At 45.4% G+C, this 10847-nt stretch overlaps 1 long non-coding RNA gene across 1 annotated transcript in view; it reads left to right on the top strand.

Annotated features, from left to right (window-relative positions):
• LOC134079693 (uncharacterized) overlaps positions 1 to 9358 on the top strand; it is a 70913-nt gene extending 61555 nt beyond the window's left edge. Inside the window, exon 3 of the long non-coding RNA XR_009939122.1 lies at positions 9194 to 9358. This is a non-coding gene — a long non-coding RNA (uncharacterized LOC134079693). The remainder of the gene's footprint in view (positions 1 to 9193) is intronic.
• The last annotated feature ends 1489 nt before the right edge of the window (positions 9359 to 10847 follow it).

The raw sequence follows: 10847 nt of genomic DNA, 5'->3' as shown, positions 1-10847 counted from the left end.
TCCCGGGACACCCAAACACTGTCCCGAGACACTAGACACTGTCCCGGGACACTAGACACTGTCCCGGGACACCTACGCACTGTCCCGGGACACCTAAGCACTGTCCCGGGACACCTAAGCACTGTCCCGGGACACCCAAACACTGTCCCGGCACACTAGACACTGTCCCGGGACACCTAAGCACTGACCCGAGACACTAGACACTGTCCCGAGACACCTAAGCACTGTCCCGGGACACCCAAACACTGTCCCGAGACACCCAGACACTGTCCCGGGACACTAGACACTGTCCCGGGACACCTACGCACTGTCCCGGGACACCCAGACACTGTCCCGGGACACCTAAGCACTGTCCCGGGACACCCAAACACTGTCCCGGGACACTAGACACTGTCCCGGGACACCCAGACACTGTCCCTGGACACCCAAACACTGTCCCGAGACACTAGACACTGTCCCGGGACACCTTAGCACTGTCCCGAGACACCCAGACACTGTCCCGGGACACCCAAACACTATCCCGAGACACTAGACACTGTCCCGGGACACCTAAGCACTGTCCCGGAACACCCAGACACTGTCCCGGGACACCCGAGCACTGTCCCGGGACACCCAAACACTGTCCCGAGACACTAGACACTGTCCCGGGACACCTAAGCACTGTCCCGGGACACCCAGCCACTGTCCCGGGACACCTAAGAACTGTCACGGGACACCCAAGCACTGTCCCGAGACACTAGACACTGTCCAGGGACACCTAAGCACTGTCCCGGGACACCCAGACACTGTCCCGAGACACCCAAGTACTGTCCCGAGACACTAGACACTGTCCTAGGACACCTAAGCACTTTCCCGGGACACCCAGACAGTGTCCCTGGACACCCAAGCACTGTCTCGGGACACCCAGACACTGTCCAAAATTAAGTGCATTTTTATGTAGGCCTCTAAGGGTTTTCTAAAAGCCCCTTCCCATAAAATGATAATTATTAAATGTTTATTTGTATAGAACCCCTGGCGTGTAGTCATTGTATCTTTGTTTGCTGTATGTTTGCCTAAATTAATAATTAATTTGCATCAACAAACACGTCACTGATTTCAGAGGTTCCGTGCCCTCCCCCCATTTCTCCCAATGGTTTCTCCTTCATCATGCAACGCGAAAGTTATCATAGTGACAGAACAGCTGACTGCAGAAGTGTCAGTGGTGCGCCCGCCTCGGACGTTATCAGTCCATTGAATGGGCGTTATCAATCGTAATCAGCCTCATACAGTAGTTATGGGTTAGAAGGCGCCATCTCCACCTTCTAGCAGGTTCAGAAGGCTGTTATCACGCATTCGCATGGTTGACCACGATACAAACACATTAGGATCCCAGAATTCAATCAGAAATCAGAAACGGAAATTACCGAGCAGTGACGAAGTAAAACAAAGAATTCAAATCGGGGAGAGGAAGTGAGCTGCGTTTCGTTGCGTTGTTATTATATTGATTTGTGCATTTGCAAAACTGATGAAATCGGAGAAAAAATTGTAGCCTGCGCCATATATTATTACCCTGCACCGTATTGTTTGGTTGCTCATCTGGCTTATTCAGGCTTTTAGGTCTAATAAATAAAACTAGAGAAAGCAATTCCAGGGAATTACGAGTGCATGAAAATGTAAACATTTCTGCAAAATATTGTTAGATAATGTTTTAAATATCATTCAAGCACAAAGATAGAGGTGAAGTAGAAAAAAGGTTGATGGGAGTCATAGTTGATGACAATTAACAGTTGGAATGGGCAAAAAGTTAAACAGTTGAGTAGGCTAGTTCAAATAGTTGAGCTAAATGAGTTAAATAGTTGCATAGTTTAAATAGTTAAATTATTAAATACGGAATTATGGCACTGATGACTTATTTTGAAACAGTTGTGGGCAGAGGAAATAAGTGGTGGTAGTCATAGTTGAAGACAACTGGCAGTTAAAATGGCTGAACAGTTGATTAATTTGTTTAAAGTAGTAATAAATGTAGTAAAAGTAGTTTAAATGTTTAATTCTTTAATTGTGAATAATTGAAGTAAGGACTTTCACCAAGAAACAGTTTCAGGCAGTAGAAACTGTTGGAGGGAGTCATAGTTGATGACAACTGACAGTTAGAATGGCTGAAAAGTTAAATAGTTGAATAGTTTAAATATATATTAATTAATAGTGAATTGTTTTAGTGAGGACTTTTATTTTGAAACAGTTTCAGGCAGTAGAAACAGTTGGAGGGAGTCATAGTTGATGCAAACTGACAGTTGGAATAGCCAAACAGTTAAATAGTTGAGTAGTTTAAATAGTTGAATTAATTAATAGTGAATTTAGTTTCAGGCAGTAGAAACAGTTGGAGGGAGTCATAGTTGATGAAAACGGACAGTTGGAATAGCCAAATAGTTAAATAGTTGAGTAGTTTAGATAGTTTAAAGGTAGAGTATGGAATGAGCTTTTTTGGCCATTTTTGCAAAATCACTTGAAATCCTATTCCTAACCCACTTATAGCCACTAAGTTGGAAGCACTGAAATGGAAATTAAACATGTCAATCATCTGCGGAACAGGCAGGGCTCGAAAAACTCCAGCCAATAGAATTCCTCACCCCATACCATCATTTCACAGCTCGATCGTCAATCTAACGTCTTACTCCTCTTCCTACTCCCCCTCCCCACCGCTCCTCTTCCTACTCCCCCTCCCCACCCTTTCGAAAGCTGGTGACCGCGAGTCAGTGCTGAAACGAAACCAACTGCCTGCTGCTGCACGTCCATGTTCCCCTCTTGTTGTATGTGTCACTTCATTTCTATACAAACTAACTAAGGCAGCGGATACCTACGGAAACTCAATCACCCACGCAATAAATAAGCTATGTAGCAAAAATTACATTTTACCATGACACGAAGAGTGCTGTAAACATGAAATCGAAACTTAACAGCTTGGAGCTACGGTGGAATAGGCGAACCAACGGGGCAGCACTAAACTCGGATATTTCAGGAGATAATCGCCCTGGTAAGAACAAACCAGATTCTGTTCAAATATATACACCTATGGCTACTGAACCATATGTACTACAACCCTTTGGAGGTGAATAAAGAATGTAATTGGGGAAGTTGATGTGAGTGATTGTATGGAGACTAGAGCTCATAGTGCTGTAGACGCCAGGATGGCATTTCATTTAGCCTGGCTCGCTCTCGCGCTGCGCATTTGAATTGTCGCTCGTGCATGGAGGGCGGGACTTGAGGTTGTATATGTTCAAACTCTGCCGTCCGTTTTGCTAATTCCGTACCCAACCTTTAATTATTTAATAGTGAATTTAGTTTCAGGCAGTAGAAACAGTTGGAGGGAGTCATAGTTGATGAAAACGGACAGTTGGAATAGCCAAACAGTTAAATAGTTGAGTATAAATAGTTGAGCAGTTTAAATAGCTGATGACAACTGACAGTTAAAATGGCTGAACAGTTAAATAGTTGAGTAGTTTAAATGGTTGAATGATTTGATAGTGAATTATGGTAGTGAAGATTTTTATTTTGAAACAGTTTTGGGCACAGGGAACAGTTGAATAGGATCTGTAGTCTTATTAGAGCCAGACTGCATGCTTAAAGCCTGAGGCCGCCTTCACATTGGCACTCCGTAATTCGCAGTGCTCCCCCGTCGGACGTCGGACTTGACCGTTGGAAGTGTCGGAGGCTTTTCGAGTTTGGGAGTAAAATGTACAATAGTGCTATTTTATTTCTAAATTAATTGTCTAACTGCCCTAATAGTGTTAAGAGACCATGTAAGACAGTGACAAAAAACTTTGTTTGGAAATAATTATTTATTTTACATCAACCGTTCATTTTATTTTTCACAAGATGGGCTTGTGCACCACTATGGATCATACACGTTCCTTTTCGATGACTTTTGTTTTAAACTTTATCGTTTAAAAGCATGTAATATGACATTATAAAAGATAGATATTCAATTTGTTTATCAGTACCATAGCAACGCTAACTTCCTTCGGATAGGAACCGTCCGTTGCTGTCGTACGAGTTCAATTTTTTTAACGCATGCGGATGACCAACGGACCCGATTTTTTTCGCACCGCACTGTACGGACCCATTCGCATACGGTCTGCGAATCTCCATAGGAAATGCATGACTTCCGGCCGTTTCGCAGCCGTATCTACTGTGCCAATGTGAAGGCGGCTTGAGAGAGAGAGTTCTGGCATACAGTAGGATTCTAGAAGCCTGAGAGTTCTGGCATAGGATTCTAAAAGCCTGGGAGAGAGAGTTCTGGCATAGGATTCTAATCGGTGATGTCATAATCACAATGTTAAGTCTATGGGGAAATTTTGATAGTTTTAATTAAATAGTTTAAAAAGTATAAAAGTTACAAAGTTGAAAAGTACAAAGCCCAAGTCACCGAAGCAAGATCTACGTGACACAGTTTGAATGAAGTTTCAAAGTTAAACCGTTGAAGTTGCATTTATTTCTCATTAGGTTAGTGCTTAATTGATTGTTTTATTGATAATATTGCTATTCTCCCTTTTTGTAATTGTTCACTGTTATTTAATTGTATTGTTATTTATTTGTATGTCGCTTTGGACAAAGGCGTCTGCTAAATAACCATAACCATAACCATAACCATTAAACGCACAAAAAGCGTTGAAGAATAATAATAAGAATAGTTGGAATTTTTCATGCACTCTAATAACTTATAACTAATACTATTGATACTGTAACGTCCCGTGTCAATGACGAGACAGTTCATCACAAACCGGTACTTTTAATAATGACTGTTGTCGGCCACAGCCACGCCACAACTCTTGACATGTACATGATGTACGTAGGAGCCCAACTCACACAAGTCTTTTTAAGAACTTAGACACGCTACAATACTATGAAATTCATTCAGATTATTATAGGGTGTTGCAGGGATTGATATGGTGCTTGCTATGCTAAATACAAAATCCCAACACCCAAAAAATTACCACCACTCAAAAATATACGTCAGTCGTAACGGTGATGTCATCCTGACCTATGGTCTTCTCAAGCACAAAGAAGGGTGGAATATAACTTATTACAGCTACATAGGTATGGGTTAAGGGGCCATCTCCACCTTCTAGCAGGTTCGGATGGCTGGCCCCTTCTAACCCATACCTATGGGGCTGATTACGATTGATAATGCCAATTCAATGGAGGGATAACAGCCTTCTGAACCTGCAAGAAGGTGGAGATGGCCGTTAAGACTGACATATATTTTTGAGTGTTGGTAGTTTTTTGGGTGTAATATAAGCATAGCTCATCTGAAGTAGCCTAAATCATATATTGTTGGAAAGCTTGAGGAGTGTAGATGTGATTTAAGCTGTAATAAGTTATATTCCACCCTTCTTTGTGCTTGAGAAGACCATATGCGAGGATGACATCACCGGTAAGACTGACGTATATTTTTGAGTGTTGGTAGTTTTTTGGGTGTAATATAAGCATAGCTCATCTGAAGTAGCCTAAATCATATATTGTTGGAAAGCCTGAGGAGTGTAGATGTGATTTAAGCTGTAATACCCTTTGAACGCTTGGGGTGTGAATGCGATTTAAGTTACAAGTTAAATTCCTCCCTTCTGTGTGCTTGAGAGGACCATAGGTCAGGATGACATCACCATTACGACTATATTTTTGAGTGGTGGTAGTTTTTTGGGTGTTGGGATTTTGTATTTAGCATAGCAAGCACCATATCAATCCCTGCAACACCCTATAATAATATGAATGAATTTCATAGTATCAATAGTATTAGTTATAAATTATGTAGGCCTACCTTGCATTGACAGATTTGCCACATTATGTAATGTTAATTCAACTTCATTGCTAGCAAAATTACCATGCAATCAAGCCATTTATTAGACATAAAAGCCTGAATAAACTAGCCTGGCAAGCCAAACTACACAGACATGTATAGTTTGGGGTCGGACCATTGACAGCGTTGAAGCCTGTAGGTGGGATGAACAGTTGTCTTTCAAACTGCCTCTGCATGTAATAGGCCAGCATTTGTGACCAATCGTAGCCGGTCGGCAAAACGGCAAATACATCCTTCTTTAAAACGAATGACTTGAGTGCTTCTTTCTGCTCAAACTTCAAAGAAAAGCCCAAGTCTAACTCTTCCAAAGCCGATTCAAACGAGCACGCTTCGTTAGCCTCATCCAACTTTTGTTTTTCTCTATGGTTGTGCGATACGGTCTCAAACCTAACTCGTCGAACGAGGACGCATGGTCCAGCCCCCTGGCATCTTATCGGAAGCCGAAGGTGAGCTAAGGCGGGCTCAAGGACTCCGTACACAGATAGAGCGTTCTGATTGTCTAGGCTGAACTCGAGCCTAGCGCAGGCTTGACCTCAATGGTGCGACCCTAGACCATCCCGCTAGGCAAAAATATTTTTGGCCGCTAGGGTGCGTCTAGATTTCTAGGCAATGAATAAACCAGATGAGCAACCAAACAATACGGTGCTGGGTAATGTGGCGTAGTCTGACATTTTTTCCCGATCTAAAGTTTTGCAAATGCACAAATCAATGTGAAATGCATGCATTTATAAACCAGATGAAAAACCTGAATAAACCAGATGAGCAACCAAACAATACGGTGCAGGGTAATATATGGCGTAGGCTACCATTTTCCCCCCCCGATTTCATCACTTTTGCAAATGCACAATTCAATATAATAACAACGCAACGAAACACAGCTCACTTCCTTTCCCCGATTTGAATTCTTCGTTTTACTTCGTCACTGCTCGGTAATTTCCGTTTCTGATTTCTGATTGGATTCTGGGATCCTAATGTGTTTGTATCGTGGTCAACCATGCGAATGCGTGATAACAGCCTTCTGAACCTGCTAGAAGGCGGAGATGGCGCCTTCTAACCCATAACTATGAGGCTGATTACGATTGATTACGCCCATTCAATGGACTGATAACATCCGAAGCGGGCGCACCACTGACACTTCTGCAGTCAGCTGTTCTGTCACTATGATAACTTTCGCATTGCGTGATGAAGGAGAAACCATTGGGAGAAATGGGGGGAGGGCACGGAACCTTTGAAATCAGTGACGTGTTTGTTGATGCAAATTAATTATTAATTTAGGCAAACATACAGCATACAAAGTGAAAAGATACTATGACTACACGCCAGGGGTTCTATACAAATAAACATAATAATTATCATTTTATGGGAAGGGGCTTTTAGAAAACCCTTATAGGCCTACATAAAAATGCACTTAATTTTGTTTGGAAGAGAAATTAATCTAACTTAGGTGTCCCGGGACAGTGTCTTGGTGTCCCGGGACAGTGCTCAGGTGTCCCGGGACAGTGTCTAGTGTCTTCGGTCACACTTAGGTGCCAATGGAGTTTAGGTGTTAGCACTGTCGTAGGACAGCCTATTCTCTGGTATCAGTGTGGCAAGACAGCTTTCCGCAGAGGTGACTGGATGTCTGGGAAAGTGGTTGGGAGTGGCAGGGCAGTGTCTTATGGCCGTGACATTGAGGGTGTCCAGGGACAGTACTTGGCTGTCCCAAGACGGCGTCTAGTCTTGGGACAGTGCTTGGGTGTCCCGAGACAGTGCTTAGGTGTCCCGGGACAGTGCTTAGGTGTCCCGGGACAGTGTCTGGGTGTCCCGGGACAGTGCTTAGGTGTCCCGGGACAGTGTCTAGTGTCTCGGGACAGTGTTTGGGTGTCCCGGGACAGTGCTCGGGTGTCCCGGGACAGTGTCTGGGTGTCCCGGGACAGTGCTTAGGTGTCCCGGGACAGTGTCTAGTGTCTCGGGACAGTGTCTGGGTGTCCCGGGACAGTGTTTAGGTGTCCCGGGACAGTGCGTAGGTGTCCCGGGACAGTGTCTAGTGTCTCGGGACAGTGTTTGGGTGTCCCGGGACAGTGCTTAGGTGTCCCGGGACAGTGTCTAGTGTCCCGGGACAGTGCTTAGGTGTCCCGGGACAGTGCTTAGGTGTCCCGGGACAGTGTCTGGGTGTCCCGGGACAGTGCTTAGGTGTCCCGGGACAGTGTCTAGTGTCTCGGGACAGTGCTCGGGTGTCCCGGGACAGTGTCTGGGTGTCCCGGGACAGTGCTTAGGTGTCCCGGGACAGTGCGTAGGTGTCCCGGGACAGTGTGTAGTGTCTCGGGACAGTGTTTGGGTGTCCCGGGACAGTGCTTGGGTGTCCCGGGACAGTGCTTGGGTGTCCCGGGACAGTGTCTGGGTGTCCCGGGACAGTGCTTAGGTGTCCCGGGACAGTGTCTGGTTGTCCCGGGACAGTGCTTAGGTGTCCCGGGACAGTGTCTAGTGTCTCGGGACAGTGTTTGGGTGTCCCGGGACAGTGTCTGGGTGTCCCGGGACAGTGCGTAGGTGTCCCGGGACAGTGTCTAGTGTCTCGGGACAGTGTTTGGGTGTCCCGGGACAGTGCTTGGGTGTCCCGGGACAGTGTCTGGGTGTCCCGGGACAGTGCTTAGGTGTCCCGGGACAGTGTCTGGGTGTCCCGGGACAGTGCTTGGGTGTCCCGGGACAGTGCTTAGGTGTCCCGGGACAGTGTTTGGGTGTCCCGGGACAGTCCCGGGACAGTGCTTGGGTGTCCCGGGACAGTGTCTGGGTGTCCCGGGACAGTGCTTAGGTGTCCCGGGACAGTGTCTAGTGTCTCGGGACAGTGTTTGGGTGTCCCGGGACAGTGCTTAGGTGTCCCGGGACAGTGGCTGGGTGTCCCGGGACAGTTCACAGGCCACCAGCAACAGTACAGTACAGTTCTTGCTCCCGGGACAGTGCTTGGGTGTCTCGGGACAGTGCTTAGGTGTCCCGGGACAGTTCACAGGCCACCAGCAACAGTACAGTACAGTTCTTGCTCCCACTGCTACTGCCCAGACCGGTGGCTGCCGTTTTCACCCTCAATTGACAAACACATATTACTGCCCGAGACTTTCAGATTCAGGTCAGCCATTTGACTAAAAATCCATCTCGACATGGTCTCTTTCCCCTCTGCTATGTACATGTTTATTCCTATCAAGAGCACTCTGATAGAGATGGGGATGTACAGCGCATGTTGTGATTGTTCGCCGTTGTTTCTGTCCAAGTTCAGGTGGCGTTTGGGCACAAGAAGAGAATAATGTGACAGCGGTTGTCACAGAGACACCTCATAACTGGATGTTTTCTCCATTTCTCTTTCTCTCGTTCTCTCTCTCTGTCTCATTTCAGTGTCTGTGGAGGCTCCCACCACAACAACCCAATCCTCCACCTCCAGCCACTCACTCCTGGACAAATGCCACCTCCTCTCATCCACACGACAGTGTCACTGGCCTGTCACATTAATTGTGTCAAAGTCGCCCCGGCTCACATTGCACAGTTTTGCTTACAGATTACGTAAGAGTCTCATTTCCCAACTTTTCACACAATCATTCACAAGAGGAAGAGAGGGAGGGAGAAAGAGATAGAGAAGGAGAGAGGGAGAGAGAGGGAGAGAGAGAAAGAGATGGAGAAAGAGGGAGGGAGATAGAGAGATGGAAAAAGAGGGATGGAGAGAGAGAAGGATAGAGAAAGAGAAAGATAGATAGATGGAGAAAGAGGGAGGGAGAGAGAGAGATGGAGAAAGAGGGAGGGAGAGAGAGAAGGATAGAGAGAGATATGGAGAAAGAGGGAGAGAGAGAGACAGGGAGAGTTGGCGAGATGTGGGCTAATTACCAGCAGGATGGCCACGGAGCGTTGGCCTCCTCCCACACGGACACCCCACACGCCCCAAAGAGCAGCTCCGGAGCAGGCACCCCACTCCAGCACAACACTGATCCCTGCACTCGCACGCCGCCTGGCTCAAATTAAAACCAGTTAATAGACATGACCGAGGCTGCCTACATACACACACTGAACAAACAAACACACACACACACACACACACACACACACACACAGGCGAGCGGCCTCGCGGTAAGCGTGGGTAAAACAATGGCACACACACACACACACACACACACACACACACACACACACACACACACACAAGCATATACACATTGCGTATACACCTACAGTATGCATGAATTGGAAAAAAGTTTCAAAGGACAAACATTGTCAAATGTATTAAACCCTTGTTACATATTGTTCCTCTTTAAAACATATTTTGCTACCGGATTCCATTTATCCAACTGAATCATGTAAAATGAGAGCAGAGAAACAAACTTCACAGGCAGGAAGGTAAATGATCTCATGAGGTCTCGGGGGAACCTTGCTACCACCAATTGCTTTGTAAACATATTCCTATAAGCCTTTGCAAGAAAAAAAAAATCAATGTCAGCTATTAGTGTTGCCAAAAAGTTTTAATATGTGTTTGGTTCCATTGTTCTTTCCTTAAAGTAATGAATGCTTCTGCTGCAGCTCAACTTATTCAGTGTGTATTATTTCTAGAAGCAGTGCCATTGTGATACTGTATACTGTATTTATTCTGCTTGCAATATTTTCAATACGTTTTTGGTAACGGACACTATAATGCTGGAGATCCAAGATATAAAATGTAATTTATTGCACTCAATTATCCTTAATTTAAACTATTTCATTGGAATAAGTAGGTCAATGACATGAAAGCTGAAATGCTGTGTTGATTTAACATATGTCGATCTTAAACCAATGTCCACAATCCAATTAAGCTAACAATACAATATTTTCCTTAGGTGTATGCAAACACAGCATCTGTGAAAGCATATAAAATCTGTCAGCATGACACACACCACGCACAATAGGCACACACAGACACACACACCATATGGGCAATGTTGATGGCAGACAGAATGATATACAAGGATCATGTCAACACACACGCACACCACGCGCACACACTCTGACAAGCACACACAGTCTTGCA

Source organism: Sardina pilchardus, chromosome 5 (genome assembly GCF_963854185.1).
Source record: "Sardina pilchardus chromosome 5, fSarPil1.1, whole genome shotgun sequence".
Lineage (NCBI taxonomy): Eukaryota > Metazoa > Chordata > Actinopteri > Clupeiformes > Clupeidae > Sardina > Sardina pilchardus.
The sequence above is the reverse complement of the archived record's forward strand: the minus strand, read 5'-3'. Positions and strand labels throughout refer to the sequence as shown.